General features: G+C 43.3%; 1 protein-coding gene and 1 pseudogene across 2 annotated transcripts in view; both read left to right on the top strand.

Annotated features, from left to right (window-relative positions):
• CARNS1 (carnosine synthase 1) overlaps window positions 1-22,242 on the top strand; it is a 570,577-nt gene that overhangs the window by 34,087 nt on the left and 514,248 nt on the right. The gene's annotated exons all lie outside the window — the stretch shown is intronic.
• On the top strand, window positions 15,284-20,549 carry LOC147736515 (structural maintenance of chromosomes protein 4-like; annotated as a pseudogene). The gene is made up of 2 exons (XR_015307562.1): window positions 15,284-17,235; window positions 18,202-20,549. The product of XR_015307562.1 is annotated as a structural maintenance of chromosomes protein 4-like (transcript).

Below are 22,242 nucleotides of genomic sequence, written 5' to 3'. Positions count from 1 at the left end.
TAAAATCATTAAAATTAATACCATTTATTTTCCTGCATAAATACCAGATTATATTTATGGAGGCTGCAATACTTTCAGCTTGTCCCTTCGTATTAGCCACATCCACTTTAAAAATTTGGCAAGCGCAACCACCATACTATCAGAGCAATCGGTTTTGAGAATTCTGAGTGCTACAGTCCCACTCTGAATACCCTTTTGTATACAGATCGGCCTAATCCATTTATGGCGAGGAGCTTTGTACACTGGGCACACAAACAGCACATGGCTATGCTTTCAGAGTGTACTAAACAAAAAGGACACATATGATCGTCTGTATTACTCGACCATTCGATGGTGAATGTATTAATTGGAAGGGTTCCTGCCCTAAACTGAAGGAACAGTTTCCTGTCATATGGTATTGTGATAAGGTCCCAATATCTCTCATACCCAGGGATATGTTTCTGCTCCAAAAAAACCCTAGTGAGCGATGGAGCAGTATGTTTCTGGAACTCCTCTTGGGTTACGTGTGCCCAGTAAGCCTCTTTTAAAGTTTGTTTGGATGGGAAGATGTTCTCCTCAGGTTTTTCCCATAGTTCCCCCATCCCTAAGGCCTTAAGTAAGGATTTGACCTTCCTGAACCACAACATTTTTCCCCCAGAGTCCATATTTCGTGTTTCCAGAAGCGCTAAAGCGTAATGAGAGAGTTCAGGCGTGACCCATAGTCTCCTCCAATAAGCGATTGGTCTAAAGCTGGATATGTCCTGTATTTTGCGACAGCCCAAGTCCATATACAATGGTACAATTGGTGTTGATTGTGGGAGCCCTGTTATGCATCACAAAAATTTATTTTGTGCATTTTTTAAAGCCGTAACATCAGAAACCCCCCACAATTCCGCCCCATATAACATAGAAGATCTCACTTTTGTATCATATATTTTGAGTGCTGAGGCTATTGGTTTTGTGGCTGAGGACTTAAACTCTCTTGGTAAAACACCTGCCAACCGTGCATGCTTAGTTGTTAGATAAGACATATGTGGCTTCCACTCTAGCCGAGATCCCAATGTAATACCCAGATAGCTAAAGCTGTCTGTCTGTTCTAGCAATTCACCATTCATAAAAACTCTGCCCCTTATCTTCCTGTGCCTGTGCATTACCATAAATTTCATCTTAGACACACTGATGACTAGGCCATAGTCATTACAGAATTTTTCAAAACACCCAATTGCTTTCTGGAGCCCTTCTTGTGTTTTGGAGATTAAAAGGGTGTCATCTGCAAACATTAACAGGGGAACTGGAATGCCATTTTGTTTGGGTGCGTCTGTGTGTGCATCCCTATAATAATCTATGACCCGGTTAATGTATAGCGTAAATAGTGTTGGTGCCAATACGCACTCTTGTCTGACACCCCTTTCTGTTGGAAATCTGTATGTGACTTGGCTCTGGTTTCCCCACCTGACCTGCGCGTAATTATTTTCGTGGAATTTGATCAAAACTGTGAGGAGTTCATGTGGCATGCCTTGTTCATAGAGCGCTCACCACAGCCTATCTCGTGGCACGAAGTCAAATGCCGCTTTCAAATCGACAAAGGCTGCATATAGTGTGCCGCCCCCAAGAATCACCCATTTCCAGTATATAGTTGAAAACCTAAAAACTTGGTCCACTGTACTGGTAGAGGGGCGGAAGCCAACCTGAAGCGTAGACATGACCCCCCGAATCCTCTATCCAATTCAGGATCCTGAGAAGTACCATCCTGGCCACCACCTTTTGAATGCATGCTATTAGGCTGATTGGCCTGTAGTTCGCAGGATCGGCACAATCTCCTTTTTTAAAGATTGGTATGATTTCGGCTCCCCTCCATAGTTCCGGCAAGGTCGAGCCCCTGGCAATAGCATTTGCCAGCAGTTCAAAGTACGGGACCCAGACCTCTTTGCTGTGTAAAAAAAGGTCTGCTGGAATTTTGTCTGGGCCCTGGGCTCTTCCTCTTGGTATTGAGTTGAGAGCACATTCAACGTCTCTCCGACTGAACACTAGTGTAGTTGTAGGTGTGCAATTACTAATGGAATTCAGAGCATCTATAGGTGCACTATTTATGTTAGCAAACTGGGACTTGAAATGCAATATCCAGCATTCTGGAGGGACAGAATTTACGGGCTGCGGTTTTTGATTCCCCTTATCCCATCTCACTAAGTTCCAGAAACCAGTCATGTCTCTGGACTTACTGGCCTCATATAATTCTTCCCAATAATTATTGTCCCAAGCTTTTTTTGCCTCTTGTTGTATCTTTTTATAGTGTCGCCTAGCGCCCTGTATCGCCTCCCTATCAGTGGTTCGCACCGCTAGCGCTAGGGATTTATATGCTAACCTACAGTTTTTGGCGTACCAAGAATAGGGTTTCCGTCTACCTTTACGTAAAGGATTTTTTCCTAACTTACTAAAAAATTTGCCAAGTTTTAAAAAAAGAGTCGTGTGAATATGAGTCACCCTGGTCTCGTAATCATCCTTGGATGAATAACCCTGTAAATCTGAGGTAGCGCCCATTACCAGGGCGTCCATTTCTGCAATAGAGTGAGAATTACCCAAACACTCAGCCCATCTCAGCCGCCGTGTATCATTTGCCAGGACAATGTCACCCATTGTATCTATTCCGTCTTCTCCCTGGCCCTTAAGGAGCTGTATCTCTAGGCTGAGTGGGTTGTGATCACTCTCTATTCTTTGGATTATGGTCATATCACATATAGACCACCAGAATTCCAAATTCACTAGGATGTAATCTATTCTACTTGTACTCAAACTATTATTAAATGTGGGATTACCCTGCTTATCCCCTTGTGTTCTCCCATTAACCGCTCTAAGCCCACACTCAAGACTGAAAGTCTTGAGTTGGAGAGCTGCTTGAGTCCACCTCTTTATTGGAGTATGTTAAGTGGGGGGATTTGCCAGCAGATATCTTCTGCCTCGGTGAGTTCTAAATCACTTTGATCCAAGGGTTCAAAGGAACAATTAAAGTCTCCACATATTAGAACATTTGCGTTTCCCCTCCATGTTCTCACATAGTGGCCCAGTGCCTCGACTGTCTCTGACGATTTCCCTCCCGGTTTTCCCCTGGCATACACATTGAAAATTATTAATTCACCAAACGCACGGGATTTTAACTTTACCACCAATATATCTTTGGAATTCGTTACTAACTGAGTTGTTTTGTATCTATCATCCTGCTTGACCCATGTTGTCAGACCCCCATTGGCCTTCCCTTATTAGAGTGGGTTGCGGCTATCGCGAATTGTAGATATCCTAATCTGTTTTGGGGTTCAACTGCCCAGGTTTCCTGCATAGTAACTATCATATAATTATCAATAAAGTCAGCCCAGTCCCTGGAGGCCATCTTGTTCCTGAGACCTGCCACGTTCCAGGATACAATTCAGTCAGTCAAAATCTTTATTCAGTTTTCATTATTCGAGAAAAACCATAAAAGTACAAATTTAACGTGGTTCCAGTTAAAATAATTTAAAAAAGAGAATACATAATATAATTAAAAAATAGGACAATCATTAATTAATTTAGATTAGGATGATGATTTACACAACATTTTAAAAACAGGCAATGGATTTAGCATATAGTTCGTTTTCTAACATCTGAAGTGCTAGGAATACTTGGCGGCACGATCGAAGTCCCATTTGTCTCAATAACGGGAGAATCCATTGTCTGCGTGGAGCCTCATAAAATTTGCAGAACAGGGAAACGTGGATTGAAGATTGTGGCGAGTTGTAGTCACACGGACATGGTGGCAAATTCTTAGTCCAGTCATTCTGCTTTGGAAACGAGACCAGCCTGTGGAAAATAGTTGATCTGAATCGAGTGAGCAAAAATTTCTCAAATTGGGTTAGATTGTACTTCAGATATGGCTGAATTGAAAAGGTGGTTTGAATGGTCAGCAGATGTTGCACTGAATGCTTTCCTATTTCTTGAACCAATCGAAGGCCGCCCAGATGAAGGAGAGAGATCCTTTTTAGTTCTCTTCTGGGTATTTCAGAGATAGTATCTGGGTGAGTAAAATATCTCTGCAGGCCTAAATCGTTAAAAAAGGACTTTACGTAAGCTAACCATCTGATCTTTTGGGTATTATCAAGTAGCATGCATTCCTCTATGAGGGAACGGGTTAACTCACACTATTCAGTGGTCCAGATACGCTGCCACAGCATTATGGGCTGGATCTTTATAATATCTGATATGTGGTCCAGTCCTAGTTCTAAGTGGCAGCCGTATGTCGTTGTGCTTTGAGGAACTGACAAAAGGTATCTAATGAAAGAGTTCTCTACCTTCTGTAATGCTTCAGTGTTTGAGTAGCCCCATAGCCCTGAACCATAACTGGCGACACTGGTGTATTTTGACTGATATATCTTTAACATTTCTTCAGGCGATCTCTTGCCTAGCTTCTGAGCAAAAGCCACCAGTGCTTTTGTAGTCCTTAAAAAGTATAGCTTCCTATCTTGAATTGCCTTTGCCCAGTTTATCTTATTGTCTATTAGGATCCCTAAATAAGGGTAAGATGTTGTGGTCTCTAAGCTAGAGTTGTTAACGAATATAGCTTTGCTTTTTATTTTATTTGTTACCGGACCAATATGCATTGTGAATGTCTTTTTTTTTTAATGTTAATTTTAAGATTCAGGGAGCTCATAAAGTTACAATAGGTGGTTAGCGAGCGTTGTAGCTGTACAGGGGTTCTGGCCAGGATGACGGCGTCTTCAGCATATGAAAGGGCCGGTATGGGTCGACGCCGTATTGCTGGTAAATCTTGGCTCTCTTTGACCATCTCATACTCTAACCCGTTAGTATACAGTGTAAATAGGAAGGGGGCCAGGACACACCCCTGTCTGACCCCCTTCTCTATCCTAAATGGCTCGGTCAGCTGTCCCTCTACCCCATATCTTACCCTAGCCGATGCATCTGAGTAAAGCTCTCTTAGGAAATTCACCAACGGGGAATCTACCCCCATGTCTAAAATTATCGCCCTCAACTTTGAATGACTAACACAGTCGAAGGCTGCAGTTAGGTCTACATAGACCATGTGCAGGGCTCCTCCCTTCGCTGAGACATACTTCCCAATTAATAGGGCTAAGCTCAGTGCCTGATCGACCGTGCCCAGGTCTTCTCGGAAGCCATATTGTAAATCCAATAGTATACTATTATCAGAGGCCCAGACCTGGAGGCGGTCTAAAAGGATTCGTCCAACGGTTTTACCGAGGGAATCCAAAAGTGATATGGGCCGATAGCAGGCAGGGCTATGACGGTCGCCTTTTTTGAAAATTGGTACCAAAATAGACGTGGACCATGACTCAACTAATCCTATACTGGTTGCTGCTTCCAATACCCTCGTTAAAATAGGAGACCACAGGTCTAAGTTATATTTAAAAAGGTCTGCCGGGACCCCATCCGAACCTGGTGCTTTGCCGGATTCTGACAATTTAAGGGCAGTAATGACTTCTTTATGTGCAATTTTTAACTGTAATGGGAAGTTAATTTGCTTCAAACATTCTGCTGGACCTAATAGGCTATCATCTTCTTTTCTGAAGATGTTTGAAAAGTGTTCAGCCCACTCTGCGACGTCTATCGCCACGTCCAACTTCGGGGAATCATTACCATCACAGAGAAAGGGAGATTTAACTATCCTCCAGAAAGTGGTGTTATCTTTCGTGGTGCAACTCTCATGTAGCTGCTTCCATAAGTTGTCCTTAATCTGTATTTTGCGATTCTTTAGGGCTAGCTTATAGCTTTTCCTTAGTTCCACTATTTCATTTCTATCCCTTGTTTCCCTTGTTAGAGCTACTTTTAATTTTGTATAGGCTTTTGTACAATCTGTGCTAAACCAACCCTCTCTTTTGGACCCTTTTGGTTTCTTTTTACATAGCAATTCATCTCTTATGGTTTTAGTGATGATATCATAGTTAGACAATACTAAGTCAGGGGTAGCAGATGGATCTAGACTAACAAGGACCATGGGAAGAGCTTTCTTTAATACATTAGTCATTAATAGTTCTTTGTCAATCTTACCCCATTTCAGTGAGAAGCCATTTAGTTTGTCTAAGTGAAGAGATTGCTGGCCCAGGATGCTCCAGTAAGCTTTCTCTGTCATAGCAGAGAAACTGCTCATTGAGATCATTTTGGAAAGTGGTCGCTAACTGCATTCATGATTGTTTCAAACTTGCCTAATCTTGATGCGATATTTTTTGAGGTGAGTATAAAGTCAATTGTGCTATTGGCACCTCTTCCGTTAAAGGTTCTAGAAAAAGGTACTGGTGGGTTGACTATTTCGTTTGCAAAACCCAGATTTTTAGCTACCATTATTTAATTCATGTGGTCTCCGCCAATCGTGTGTGAAAAGTGTGTTGAGTTGTTCCCACCCTCGTCCTCAATACCAAATTTTTTGGTGCCGCTTTCTTTGCAAAAGGTCAAATTAAAATCGCCGCCCCATATTAATATTACAGATTTTTTAATGTATTTCTGGGATAAATCCTGAGTTAAAAAAGAAATCTCATTTAAAACATCAGTTAATTCTGATGTGTTCATATTATTATAAAAATGTATAATAACAGAAATGGTGGGAGTTTTGTGGGCTATTGGAAGGACCTGATAACTAGTGCCTAGCTTTAGAACTTCGATTTTGTCAGCTGGGAGGGTGTTAGATATAAATATTATCAAGCCCCTCCTTAGCTCTTCCGAAGGCTGATGGAATGGCTTTCGAAAAGTAGGTTTTGTATCCCAGCAAATGAACTGGGATACGTAGCCATGTTTCCTGTAGAGCAATAATGCTATGTGATGTTACTTCTGTTCTCCAATTAGTATTCTTAAGTTTATTCTGTAGTCCAGCCACATTCCAGAAGATGATGTCTAATGTTGAATTCTTTTTGTCTGCCTCAAATAGTACATTAGAATTCGGTGGGGAAGGTACTATCTGGGGTATACCGGTTAAATGGATCTGTTCAGTATCTCCCTCCCCAGGTATGCCTACCATATCTCCAACAATCTTGGGGCTTCTTGAGTCCAGAATACTAGATAATGGGCCCTTGGAAACATTTAGTGAATCTGTTGTGTTTAATAAGCATGAAGCAGTGGGCAATACTTTGGAGAGTCAATCTACCCCATCCAAACCCGTGAATGCAGCAAATCTATTTGAGGTATGGATGTTGAAGATTGAGTCCCCCCGGGTGTTATGATGTGGATTCATTAACCTTAATTGCTGGGGTAGTAATGGCCTAGGATAAAAAGAACTCAGGTTGTGTATCCTGATCTCCTCCCCTCCGCTCTCATGGTACCAGTCATTAAGGTACGAGATGACCCTGTGGTCCCTGAAATTGATAATTATAACATCGCGTTTCTTTGGGCCTCTGTCCTACCCAACCAAGCCTTCTCACGTTTAAGATTTCCCCGTTGATGTTGGGAGGTAAGGGTCTGTTGTTCTTTAACCAATAAATTATTTTTAAGGTCCGAGTACACTTCCGTTTTTTGCCTATTTTCAGTTCTGGGACCCTTGGCAGTACCGCAACGTAAGGGGCTGCTTCTGGGGGCAGGTCTATTTGTTGATTGGAGCCATTTGAGTTCCTGATATTTAACTTCTCCCTATCTCTTTTTCCGTGCGTGTCCAGTGGCTTATTTTGGTGTTCAACAGGTCCTTTCGTCCTGGATGTTTTAGATGTTTTTGAGTCACTGCTTGTCTTCATAGGGGTCGGTGTTTTTACCGGGAATGGATGTATCGGTTCTAATGTTTTATTCACCTTGCTAGCATTGTGCGTCCCAGATTTCACTGTTAGAGTTAATCTTCTGTTATCTTCTGCTAGACCCTTTAGTAAAGTTGTGTTTGAGGTGATGGCATCCTCTATTGACCCCAAATGAGTTGCTAACCTTTTGCCTCTTTCCACAAGGGGCAGTAGTAGGGATTTTACTAGGACCTCAATATTCCCCATTAGATCTTGGTTTGGGGGGTGGGGGGAAGTCGGTGTCTGACCTGGACCTGGAGCTGTATTCTCAGTTCCTATACTATGATTAGTTGGGGGATGCCGGGAAGTGTTAGGTAGTTTAGCCTGCCTCCCCTCATGTCTGTTCCCCCCCTCCTTTCTCTTTAGTGTGTGCCCTTTTGATTGTGTTAAGGGTTGACGGTTGTTCTTTGGGTTGGACCTTGAAGGATGATGTATCAGGGATTCTTCAGGGATTATTTCTAGTATGGGATCTGTACTAGAATCCCTGTTGCTATCGGATCTACTAGGCTCAGATATTGTTGTAGCATCAAAGAGTAGGGAGGGGACACTAATATCGCTATTTATGCATTTTTCCTTCCCATTGGTCGGAATAGGAGTGGTAGCTAGTTGGAGTAGCCCTAGCGAAGAGCGTCTATTCTGGAGTTCTGTAGAAAGGCGGCGCTCAGTGATGGCAATCTCTTGTTCCAGCACTGAGGACGCCCTTGTAATGTACTGATCGATAGTCCCCCTCAAGGACCCTCCCACTAGGGATTTCCTTCCCTTAACACCCTTGGCACCCCTTGCGGACATGTTCCCAAACACTTCCATACTAGCTTGCGGTGTGAACTCTGGCACAATGATAATACAAGCAACCAGGAGCAATATAGCAGTGGGTCAATAAATACTAGTACTGAAGTTCAATGTACCTTCTGTTGCAGGGTCTATAGTATCCCGAGTCAGAGGGGAAAGAGACTGGGCCCGGCCTGGCCTCCTCTGGCCACAGATGGCCCGTCCTTTGCCCGAGCTTCGCCCGGCGCCGCCCGCGCGCGTCCCGCGACGCGGAGGAAGTCAGCTCTTTTTAAGCGCCTCCGGGTGCTGGCTGAAGGTAGGCGGCGTCAGCCGCAAAGGCTCTTGGGGGCTGTAGTCCCCCTCTCCCGGAAGCCGCGACGCGGGATGGAGTAGCGTCACTGGCGGCGGGGGGGGGGGGACTTGGGCTGATGGCAGGAGCTCGCAGCAAGCAAGCGGAGGAGCCACAAAGAACCTGGGCGTGTGGCAGGAGCCCGTGACAGCAAGTAAGCAAAAGCGTCGCAAAGGAGCTAGGCGTGTGTCAGGAGCCCGAGGCACACCAAGGGTGAGCAGTCGTGTAGTGCAGAGTATTCAATAGGAAGGGCTAGCCAAAACTATGGTATAACTCTGCTCCTCATGACAAAGCCAATCTCTGCTATCATCATTCATTCATCTACTGTCTATCATAGCCATAGGTTTAAAAATTGTAAACTTTCTTCCATAACTTTACATCTATGTTGGAGTACCTTTCTGACTTGTGTGGATGTCACAAAGAATTCCAGGAGTAGTAGTATCTTTTTTCTACTACACTCAAAATGTACAACCTTTACAATACATATTACGTTTTCTTTGCCAACAGAAGTTGTCTAAATGCCATACTTAAATATACTGTGATCTTTCTTTTGTGAGTAAAATATCATATTAACGACCAACTAACCGAACTCACTACTTAACTTGATCCAGCAACATAATTCTGATATACACACTTCACCTCCACTATCCACCCCCGAATACAAAAGGAGAAAATGGTAGAAAAAACGATTAGGGGAAACGGAGCCCACATTTGGAAATCAATGGATCTTTGTCTGGGAGATACCTTGAATATCTTACCAAAAAGCTTTGAAAAGCAACCACTTAAAGCAGACACTTAATTCATGCCCAATCCCCATCTCGACAACCATAGCACCCTTTTTAGGTCGAGCCTATAACGGCAGCGCGCAAGCGCTGCTCGCTTTGCGAGGCATGCAGTACTCAGTTTGGCGAAGATTCTTTGCCTACTCTCCGCCCATCTTTTTCATCGGCTTAGGTCCTAAATTCTATGTGGCCGCGTGAATGCAGCAAACCTTGCGTAACTGGTGTGCGCATGATGTATCGTGCACCATGTAGAGGATTTGTCATGTGTCAAAGTGTTTCATGAAAAGGGTGAGTTTATATATGTTAAAAGGCTCGTGTTTGGGTACTATGCCGATGAAAGATGTCAAAAGCCATTTGTGATGTTTTGTTTTTCTGTTGAAAAACTTGTAAATGGAAGTTAAGACGTTGGGGTTATGCAGGCAAGGTGCTTATAATGGAATGTATGACATTTATGCAAGTGTCCAGAGTATTTCTCTTAATAGGGTTCCATATGGACATGGCACTGTGGTTGGCGGGAGATGATCGCAGTTATCTGCGTGCTGATACAATTTGCTGCCACACCACATATACATGTGTAGAGAGGGGAGTATGTTTTTTCAGTGTTTGGGATTCCATAGGCTTCGTAATTGAGCCCAATGTCCAATAATTTTTACATGCTGCCTTGTTTGTTGAGGAGAGGAACACGCAGGAATTTTGCCTACAGTCTTCTCCTGTGCAATCAGCCAGATTGCTATTGTTTCCGACAAGGGGTCAGCGGGAGTGCTGGTCATTACCGGTTGACGGAAGCCGTGTCAGATAGGTGCTGGCTAATGCAAAATTCATGTTTGTACACAGGAGGTCAGAGTTCTGCAAGTTGTAGTCATCCCTTCCCATATGCCTGTTTATGATTTTGTACTAGTAAAACTCTAAAAACTTTCAGGGTCATCGTCCTTTCCTAGGTTTCCTTTCTTTTGAAACCCCTCCCACATTCCCCAACGGTAACTCTTTCATCTCCCATGTATCTTTTTACTTACCCTCTTCCCGTCTTCTCAGACCCATATCTTCTCCGTTACATATATTTCATAATTTCATATTACATCTCTTTGCCTTGCCTCATGACTTCTCCCGGCCCCATCATTTTCCATTGTCCTCTCCTTTCATCCACACTGTCTTCACTTCTGTCTTTATCCATCACACTGAGCAGAAGAGAATCTGAGCTCCGAGTTTCCCATAGAGGCCAAGGAATTGGTGAACTATGCAAAATATATAAAAAAAGAATCTCTCCTCCTTCTAATTCGCTATCTAAAATCTTTTACAATTCCTTTCTTAATTCTCCTCTTTTATCCCACTGACCCTTTTTTCTTCATGTTCACTTCTCCAGCCCCGTTTCCTCCTTCACAATGGCCATTTTGTTAGGGAGATAGAAACATACAAACAGCAAAATATTATTTTGCCTGGTGCCCCAGGAATCATTGTTCTGCCTCTAGTTGAGGACACTTGAGGAATGCAAACAAAAGCATGGCAGGGAAGGGCACTGTGTTTGCTGAGGGGCCGGCAGACACGCTGCTTCTTGCAGGGTCTTTGTTAATTTCTAAGTTTCAGGAGTGATCTATCGCAGGACGCACCTGCAATGGGGGGTGGGGGGGGGGGGGTGGTCTTGATCTCTGACCCCTGGGCTCCCTTTCTTGCATTCCTGGTTCTGAGTCTGCTGGCGGTGTTGTGACGGCTGACAGAAACCAGTAGTTTACCTAGGTACCAGTGGTAGCTGCTGCCTTGTAAGGGGTGCATCAGTCCTGGACGATGGTGCGGTCCTCCTAGGGCAGCCACTGAAGGGTGTGACGTGGATGTGAGGTCAGTTTAGAAGCAGCGACTCCTGCGAGGACGGGCACTGCCACCCTCCAGGTGGACGACAGCCAGAGCCCGGACACTGGTCCTGAACTCTGATTTCCGAGGAAGGGTATTATTCTGCACAGAGGTGAGGCTGGTACCCTGCTCTCTGGGGCGCCTTCGCCCGTGTGTTTAGATGGAACTGTGGCAGCCCATGGTGATGTGAGGGACTTGGTACCTGTGTGGGTATGGAGCTGGAAGGAGTGGAAAGAAAGGGTGGGGGGAGGGGGGTGCGTTTGAACAACTTGGAAGGGACGCAATAACTTCATTTTATTGAAGCGTCACTCTTTACGTGAAGTTTTGGCCAAAAAAAGAATTACAGTCAAGTCTCCGAAGGGTTTAAAGTTGTGCCGTTTTTCTTGCCTCTGCCCCCTTGATTGTGCGGTTTTACGTGCCTTTGCCCCCTTGTTTGTGCGTTTTTACTTGCCTCTGCCCCTCCGATTGTGCCGTTTTTCTTGCCTTCTGCCCCCTGATTGTACCTTTTTTCTTTGCTTCTGCCCCCTGATTGTGCCGTTTTACTTGCCTCTGCCCCCGATTGTGCAGTTTTTCTTGCCTTCTGCCCCCTTAATTGTGCCGTTTTTCTTGCCTCTGCCCCCTGATTGTGCCGTTTTACTTGCCTCTACCCCCCTGATTGGGCTCTGTGTGTGTTTTGGGGTCTGTGTGTGGGTCTGTGTATGTTTTGGGCTCTGTGTGTGGGGATGTGTGTGTGGGGCTTTGTGTGTGGGGGGGTCTGTGTGTGTTGGGTTCTGTCTGTGTGGCTCTGTGTGTTGGGCTCTGTCTGTGTGTGTAACTTTGTTTGGAGGTGACTCTGTGTGTGTGGGTGGCTCTGTGCGTATGGGTGGCTCTGTGTATGTGGGTGGCTCTGTGTGTGTGTGTGTGTGGCTCTTTGTGTGTGGGTGGCTCTGTGTGTGTGTGTGGCTCTGTGTGTGTGCATGTGGGTAGCTCTGTGTGTGTGTGTGTGTGTGTGTGGGTGGCTCTGTGTGTGTGGCTCGGTGTGTGTGCGGGTGGCTCTGTGTGTGTAGGTGGCTCTGTGTGTGTGTGGGTGGTTCTGTGTGTGTGGCTCTGTGTCGGTGGGTAAATGTAAAATTGTAAATTGATACTTGTATAGCGCACTACTCACCCGCAAGGGTCTCAAGGCGCTTGTACGAATACCGCTGTGGAACCCATCCTGGCTTTCCCTGTGAGGCGTCCACTCCTGGGCACCCCCAGGGTGAAGGCCAGGCATCCTTAGCGGTGTGGGGGCCGTTGTGGAGATTAAGCAAGTTATTGCCCAGATTTGCAGAGTGGGACTCTATGATTAGAATAGAATAGGCACTGAGGCGAGAATTATCAGGTCTGTGGAATTTTGAGCCCAAGACCTGCCGAGGCGGGGAATTGAACCCTGGTCCCGGGCTAGACCTCTGCATCGGGGTCTGCCGCTCTAACCATTGAGCCACACTTCATGTGTGTGGCTCTGTGTGGGTGCAAATGCAATAGGGCTCGCATTTGCAAGTCATTAAGCTATTGGCATTGTAAATGACAATGCCATTTATTTATGTTTTAAAAACAAAAACATTAATAAAAATAATGTCATGAGCAATGCCAATAGCTCTAACTTTAACAATGCCGAAACCATTGCATTGTAAATGCTTGTTGTGGACTGTTGTTGTTTTTTCCTTCATTATCCCGTCTAGTTTTGCCTCTCTACAAGCAGTTATATTCATCATCTTTCAATCTCCTTCTTTGGTTATCAACCTTCTTTCCACTACACTGCCATCTTACTTTCTGTAATTTTGAACATGTGGTTATCGTCAATTTATTTAATCATTCCCAAGTTTTTTTTATTTTTTTTACTGTTGTCCCTTGGCCTCTTCTACTACGCAGTCTATTTAGGTCAAAAGCTTAGCATAATGTCATAATCGAAAAGCAATCTTTGTTTGTATGATGCGGTCAAACCGATATGGAGAAGACTCACACAGGTGTTCATTTACCTTCTAGTAGTCAATTTATTTTCTACTGCATATTTGAATGGATCCTTTTATACTTACATTTGTACTTTTCCCTAGACTTCATTTCATTGCTGCCTCCGCTCAAGTTTCACTTCTATCAAAATATGTGAACTGCATCACCACAAATTCCCACACATAAAAAAAATATGTGTGTGGTTGTTAAATAGCTTTGAGATTTGGCTGTGTGTGGTTGACAGTCACTCGTAGAGTGAACAGTGTTTGGCATCATTTTGGAATCAGTGAGTTAAAAACGTTTTTGGGCCTTTATGGCAATTTGGAATTTGCATGAGCATCAATTCTGGGGCAAAATTGCCTGAAACTTGTTTGCCACATGATTAAATTGGTTTGGCATAGATGGTGATAATGCTTTGCTAAAGTCTCCCTGAAATTAAGTATCTGACTCCTGGTGGCCCCCCGCCCTGGGCACCACCCCAAGCCAACTGACCACGCACGCAACCTGGGCTTCATCCTGGACTCCTCCCTCTCCATGAACAGACAAGTCAACGCCGTCTCCTCGTCGTGCTTCAACATCCTGCGCATGCTACGTAAGATCTTCTGGTGGATCCCCACCGAGACCAGGAAGACGGTCCCCCAGGCCCTCGTCACTAGCCGTCTGGACTACGGCAACTCCCTCTACGCCGGAACCACCGCCAAACTCCAGGAGAGACTCCAGCGGATCCAGAACGCCTCAGCACGTCTCATCCTGGACATCCCCCGCCGCGACCACATCTCCGGACACCTGAGAGACCTGCACTGGCTCCCGGTCAACAAGAGAATCACCTTCCGTCTCCTCACCCACGCACACAAAGCCCTACACAACCAAGGCCCAGGATACCTCAACAGCCGCCTCAACTTCTACGCTCCCAAACGCCAGCTTCGATCGACCAGCCACGCCCTCGCCGCCGTCCCCCGCATCCGAAGAGCCACCACAGGGGGAAGGTCCTTCTCCTACCTCGCCGCCAAGATCTGGAACTCCCTCCCGACCCACCTCCGCCTGACCCAGGACCACCTCGCCTTCAGGAAGCAGCTCAAGACCTGGCTGTTCAAGCAGTAGCGGACCCCCCTCCCCTAGCGCCTTGAGACCCTCCGGGTGAGTAGTGCGCTATATAAATGCTTTGATTGATTGATTGATATTGTTAAGCTCTCGATTTTGAGGTTTTAATACTGTTTACTACATTTGTGTAGTTTTTTATACCCCTGGCAAAGCCTGAAAGTGCTTTTGGATGAGGTTACTCCATTTATTTTACTTTGTTCGTGGAGCATGAGTTTAAAAAGGAGCATTTGTAGTAAGGGTTTTGGTGTCAGACGTGAATTATGAAGGGTTGTTCCAAACGTGTAGTAGTGAACCACTTGCTGCATTGATTATTGCATCTACACTTTGTTACCACCTTCATTCCAATGCACGCCAGACAATTCCACCCCACAACACATAATTCCACTACGCACCACATATATCCAATCCACCCCACTAAAAGTCCAAATAATGCCACATAATTCAACACCATGCCACATAATTCAACTCAATACATGCCACTCTATGACCCACAAAACCATTACATAAAAGTCCATTACACTTAATACCACATACTTAATATCTACATAATTCCATTACACACAAACACACTGATCCAGCATTTCTCATAGTGCTTAGCCTCTTTATGCGTCTATGACCTTCTCTCCCCTTCATACTATTTCTCTCACACTCTTTCCTCTACTCTATCTAGAGTTCATTCACCACTTCATACACAAAGTATTTATCACTTTCATTCTTACTTTCTAATTTTTCGAGTGGAGAAGTCACAGCAGAGGCAGGAGCTGAGTCGGAACACGCAGCTGATCCACCGTAAAATATCTCTTCCACTTGCTCGCTGTGGCCAACAGAGGTGTCTAAAAATCGTGAAAAAAATACTGCATCCAGCAAGCCCCGTGGCATCTTCGGGAAAACGGGCTTTGTTGTTGAAAGTTGTCTGCAAAGCTGTCATTTTAGCGGGAGAAGCTGTGACAGAGCCGGGTGCTGTGTTTCTCTTCCAGTTAGCCAGCGGCTCTTCACCTTCTGAACTCCATCTCCTAACCCTTCTGTTCGTCCTCTCCGTGCATTGACCACAGCCGCCGAAAGCTCTACTTATTAGGGCGACATGGCCCCCAGCAAGAGAACCAAAGCGTCCACTGCGGTGGCAAAAGCTCCGGAGTCACCAGAACCCGCTGAGGTGCCGCCACCGACGGCAGAAGCCGGATCAACAGGAGCCCCCCGCAGCCAACGGGAATCTGGAGGGGACTCCGCATGGGGTTCCTGGTGAGGTACTTGATACTAGAAGTTTGGAAGAGATTTTAAGTAGCATCTCTCCACCGCCACCACCTGCAATGACCAATGAAGCTGGAGCGCCTCGTCTCATGATAACTCACATAGTCAACCAGAACTTCAAATCTTATGCTGGTGAACAAATCCTTGGGCCTTTCCATAAGCGTTTTTCATGCATTATTGGGCCAAATGGAAGTGGAAAATCCAACGTCATTGACTCCATGCTTTTTGTTTTTGGATATCGTGCTCAAAAGATCAGATCAAAGAAGCTATCTGTGTTGATCCATAATTCTGATGAACATCAGGATATTCAGAGTTGCACCGTTGAAGTTCATTTTCAAAAGATCATTGATAAGGAAGCTGATGATTTTAAAGTCATTCCAAATAGTAATTTCTACGTATCCAGAACTGCTTATAAAGATAATTCTTCTGTCTACCATATAAGTGGAAAGAAGAAGACTTTCAAAGGTGTTGGAATTATACTAAGAAGCCATGGGATAGGACCACAACAGATTCTTAATCTTGCAGGGTGAGGTTGAACAAATAGCGATGATGAAACCTAAAGGCCAGACTGAACATGATGAAGGCATGCTGGAGTATCTGGAAGATATAATTGGATCAGAAAGATTGAAAAATCCCATTCAGGTTTTGTGTCGCAGAGTGGAGCTTTTAAATGAACAAAGAGGAGAAAAGTTAAATAGGGTTAAAATGGTGGAAAAAGAAAAGGATGCGTTGGAAGGAGAAAAAAATAAAGCTATTGAATTTCTCACTTTGGAAAATGACATTTTCAAGAAGAAGAATCACATTTGTCAGTATTATATTCATGATCTTCAAAAACGAATTAGTGAACTTGATGCTCAAAAGGAGAAAATACACAAAGATACTAAGGATGTGAACGAGAAGAGTGGTCAACTTGCAGAAGAAATGAAAGTGAAGAACAAAGCTTTAAAAGATGTTGAAAAAAAACTCAACAAAATTAACAAATTCATCGAGGAGAACCGAGAGAAGTTTACTCAGTTAGATTTGCAAGATGTCAATGTGAGAGAAAAACTGTAAAATGCAAAAAGTAAAGTGAAAAAACTTGAAAAACAACTCCAAAAAGACAAAGAAAAGGTTGAGGAGTTAAAAAATGTACCCGGCCAGAGTGAAAAGATCATCACTGAGTCCACGACCAAAAAAGAGGCTCTGGAAAATCTAAAAGAAACTGAAGAAGATAAACTGAAGAAAGTTATGGAAAGTCTTAAAAAAGAAACACAGAGACTTCAAGAGGAGAAGGAGGGGAAGGAAAAAGAACTTATGGAATTCAGCAAAACTGTAAATGAAGCACGTTCTGCGATGGAAGTTGCTCAGTCTGAGCTTGATATATATCTGAGTCGACATAATACTGCTCTTTTACAATTGAATAAGGCTAAGGAGGCTCTGACAACTGCTTCAGATACAAAGTTAAGCACAAGTAGTGGTTTGGTATAGGTTATTTGGCGCCACTAAGAAAATCTCACAATTGATTAGACTTAGAGGTTATATCTGACAGTGCTAAAAGGTAGAAGGAACCACTTTAATCCTTCCCAACACGGCACAAGCCTTACACAAGCTATAACACTCCTTAGCACATGTAAGTTACAGTGATGTTATATATACAAGTTTTTCCACATTCTGATACAATCACGAAGAGTAGTTATTATTGGTACATCAGTTCGTGTTTTATTCTTGTTCACTGGAAACTTTCCACACAGCCGACACGTGTTCCGTCGTATTTGGGAATGTAACCCACGACTTTTTCAAGGCTATTTCCAGATCTGTTGTCTTTCCATCAGTATGCGGTGATAATTCCAACCCGCATGGGGGTTCTACGGGGGTCCTCTGCTGTATGTTATTCTACGAGTGCAGTCCGATTAGCTCCAAATATCAGTAGTTACAGGAAGGCTTTCGCCCGTTTGTATCTCTGCCCGAGAAGTATTCCCCGTTTACAATCAGCGTGTCCACTCGATTGCCGTCCCTTAGGAGACGGCAATCGAGCGGACATGCTGATTGTAAACGGGGAATACTTCTCGGGCAGAGATACAAACGGGCGAAAGCCTTCCTGTAACTACTGATATTTGGAGCTAATCGGACTGCACTCGTAGAATAACATACAGCAGAGGACCCCCGTAGAACCCCCATGCGGGTTGGAATTATCACTGCATACTGATGGAAAGACAACAGATCTGGAAATAGCCTTGAAAAAGTCGTGGGTTACATTCCCAAATACGACGAAACACGTGTCGGCTGTGTGGAAAGTTTTCAGTGAACAAGAATAAAACACGAACTGATGTACCAATAATAACTACTCTTCATGATTGTATCAGACTGTGGAAACACTTGTATTTATAACATCACTGTAACTTACGTGTGCTAAGGAGTGTTATAGCAACTGCTTCAGATACTTTGCGTGAAAGAAAAAGTGCAATCAAAGAGCTTGAGGTCAAATTGCCTGAGACAGAACAGGAATTGAAAAAGAAAGAGATTGATCCTGACAAACTTGTGAAAGAGGAAGTGAATTTGAGGACTACCGTTCGAGATCTTCGTCAGAAAGTTGAGGAAGCCAAAAGTTCATTATCAGCAAATCGTAGCAGAGGAAAAGTTCTTGATGCCCTGATTCAGCAGAAGAAAACTGGAAAAATTCCTGGAATATATGGAAAGCTGGGTGACTTGGGAGCTATTGATGAGAAATATGATGTAGCCATCTCTTCATCGTGCGGTGCCTTGGATCACATTGTTGTTGATACTATTGACACAGCCAAAGAGTGTGTTAATTTTTTGAAGAAGCAGAATATTGGCGTAGCAACATTAATTGGTTTAGACAAGATGAAGGTATCTGAAAAAAATGGATAAAATCCAAACTCCTGAAAACATTCCTCGTTTGTTTGATATGGTGAAAATACAAGATGAGCAGATTCGACCAGCATTTTATTTTTCTTTGCGTGATACTCTTGTGGCTGATAACTTGGATCAAGCAACAAGAGTGGCATTCCAGAAAGACAAGCGATGGAGAGAAGTAACATTGCAAGGACAAATCATAGAACAGTCTGGCACAATGACTGGAGGAGGAGGAAAAATTATGAAAGGAAGAATGGGGTCTTCAGTAATGGTTGAGATTTCAGAAGAACAGTTAAACAATAAGGAATCACAACTCCAGAAAGACACAGCGCAAGCTACTCATTGTCAGGAGGAGAAAGTACAGCTTGAAGAAGCAGTTTCAAGATTACGTCTTAGGGTTAGAGAGATGAAGAATACGTTTGAGAAGTATTCGGCCAGCATTAAGAGCTTGTCAGAGCAAGAAATACATTTAAAGCTTCAGGTAAAAGAACTGGAGGCCAGTGTAATTGCAGCTGCCCCTGATAAAAATAAGCAGAAACAAATGGAAAAATCACTTGATGAACTTAAAAAAGACCATGAGAAAGTTGCTGTGAAAGCTGGTAAAGTAGAAACTGAAGTCAAAAGATTGCATAAGCTTATCATTGATATCAACAATCACAAAGTTAAAGCTCAACAGGACAAAGTAGACAAAGTAAACAAAGAAATAGACGAGTGTACGTCTTCCATTATGAAAGCTCAAGTGGCAATAAAGGCTGCAAGCAGAAATCTTAAGAAAGCAGAAGAATCAGTTGTCCGTACAGAGAAAGAAATATCAGATAATGACCGAGATGTTACAGAGCTTACTGAAGAACTGAAAAACCTTGAGGAGAAAGCCACAGATGTCATGAAGGAGTGTAAAGAAGCAGAGGGTACTTTGCCTGCAATTCAAGAGGAGCACCGCAGTTTACTGCAAGAAATTAAAGTCATTCAAGAAAATGAGCATTCCCTTCATATAGAAGCTCTTAATATTAGGCTTAAAATTGAACAAATAGACAGTCACATTACAGAGCATCATTCAAAAATAAAATACTGGCAAAGAGAGATGCCAAAAATATCTCTGCATCAAATAGAAGATCGGCCAGCAGAAGAGCTTGCAGTGCTTAGCCAAGAGGAGCTTGAAGCCATACATGATCCTGATGTGGTTAACAATCATATTGCTCTTTTGGAAGCAAATTGTATTGAAATGAAACCCAATCTCGGTGCAATTGCAGAGTACAAAAAGAAGGAAGAACTGTACTTGCAGCGTGTAGCTGAACTGGATGAAATTACTAATGAAAGGGACAACTTCAGAAGAGCATATGAGGATCTTCGGAAACAAAGACTTAATGAATTTATGGCTGGTTTTAATGTCATAACAAATAAACTGAAGGAGAATTACCAAATGTTGACTTGGGAGGTGACGCTGAACTAGAACTTGTAGACAGCCTGGACCCATTCTCTGAAGGAATCATGTTCAGTATTCGTTCACCAAAGAAAAGCTGGAAAAAATATTTAATCTTTCTGGAGGAGAAAAGACACTTAGTTTGTTAGCTTTGGTGTTTGCTCTTCATCATTTTAAGCCTACTCCGCTCTCCTTCATGGATGAGATTGATGCAGCCCTTAATTTTAAAAACGTATCTATTGTTGCATTTTACATCTATGAGCAAACAAAAAATGCACAATTCATAATTAGATCTCTGCGGAACAACATATTTGAAATTGCTGACAGACTCATTGGAATTTACAAGACCCATAATACAACAACAAGTGGCTGCTGCTGAAGACTTGACTGTTAAAGACTTGTCCTTATAAAGAAATCTACTCCCTGGATGTTTTCAAAGGGATACCCCTCTCTTCCTGGTCATTGTTAATAGTCCTTCTTTTAAATTATTGTATTACCCCCTCTTGCCTTTTTACAAGGTTAATTGTACTCCAAATTATTAATCCGAATGTAAAATTCATCAACTTTGAGACAAATATGTAAATATTTGAGTGAATGTGGATCGTGCATAGACATAAATTTCAAGTCAGTGTGACAAACTCGTTTTTCATTTTACTGTTCCTACTGCATATGTTGTACAGTAACGTTGAATAATACTTTCTATTTTATACAACTCTCACACCTATCAATTCACCATCCCACTTATTTCCAATACACAAAGACACGAAACACCACACCATTACACCCCACACAATTCCACAACTAACGATTTCAATTTAAACCACACAATTCCACTACAAACAACATACATCCAACATACATCCACTTCACCACACACACCAACGTAAGTAAACAAGCATTTGCAATGCAATACGCCTCACAACTGCGAGATTTTGAGCTATTGGCATTGTAAATGACAATGCCTTTTATTTGTTTAAACAACATGTAATAATAAAAGCCATTGTCATTTACAATACCAATAGGTCAAAGTTTCTAAAATGCGACCCTGATTACATAAAGCAGAAATGTACATTCTTTACCACAGATATCCTTATTTTTTTTCTCCACTAGGAAAAAATTTTACTCTGTGTGGAAACTCTCTCTCGTGCATGCCTATGATATATGCGGTTATCCTTTGCGCTCTAAACCCGGAAAACACATTTACCCTTGTCTTTTTCAAAACTAGTCAGGCATATGTATTCAGTCTGTGAATATTGATAGGGTATGTGCTAACATTTTGCAAGTGATGCAACATATTTTTGAGTACCAACATAGGTGCTGCTGTTTGAGAAGTGTTTTATGAACATTCCCATAAAGTACAACTTAAAACTCCTATCACTGAACATAATATTGGTAAATGCGGGCACTAGTGAATTCCCCACCACCCTAATCTCAGGCTGTTGAAATGAATCTCGGAATCTGCGCTTTCATATTACATTTTCACACACACAAAGTCACGTCAGGAGCAAAGCATGGCTGGTGACCCCGGCACCAGTGAAGGAAGTGACCCGATGAGTGTCACCCGGGTCACTCGCGACCACCTCTCAGCCTTCCATACAAATGAAGAGTTGGTCAGTCAGTGGAGAATACAAACCAAGTAAGCTTTATTCAGGATACACTCGAGTGGAGTCCGGTCCGGCCAACCTCCTTAGATTGCTGCAGAGGGAGATACTTCAGTAAGCATGGTGTTACAATAATTATAACTCAAAACCAATAAAGTCCCACCCTAACTGGAAATTTCCATTTCGCAGATGGTAAACAAAGGAGATACAGAAGGATGGGTTCTGATCCTGAGACCAGGCACATGCTATCTCAGCGGCAAGATCACTCTGTCTGCACCCGCCGCTTTTAGGGTCGGAGCAGGCCTATCTAATGGGAGAAGTATGCACAGACAAAGACAGTGTGTTGATTAGTACAGCGAAGCTCAACCTTGGAGAAATGAAAACAATTGCAGCTGCTTAAAGCTGGGGTAGAACATGTGAGAGACAGAAATTAATTTCGATCATTAGTCAAAATGGCGACTGGAAATAAAATGGTGTTGCGAATGCTATCTTAAGACATTCAATACAGGGATAACTCAGCTAACAAGTCCAGTTCACTATCCGCTCATTAACAACTTGCCTCTCTGCACTTAAACATCCAGTG

Source organism: Lissotriton vulgaris, chromosome 1_2 (genome assembly GCF_964263255.1).
Source record: "Lissotriton vulgaris chromosome 1_2, aLisVul1.2, whole genome shotgun sequence".
Lineage (NCBI taxonomy): Eukaryota > Metazoa > Chordata > Amphibia > Caudata > Salamandridae > Lissotriton > Lissotriton vulgaris.
The sequence above is the reverse complement of the archived record's forward strand: the minus strand, read 5'-3'. Positions and strand labels throughout refer to the sequence as shown.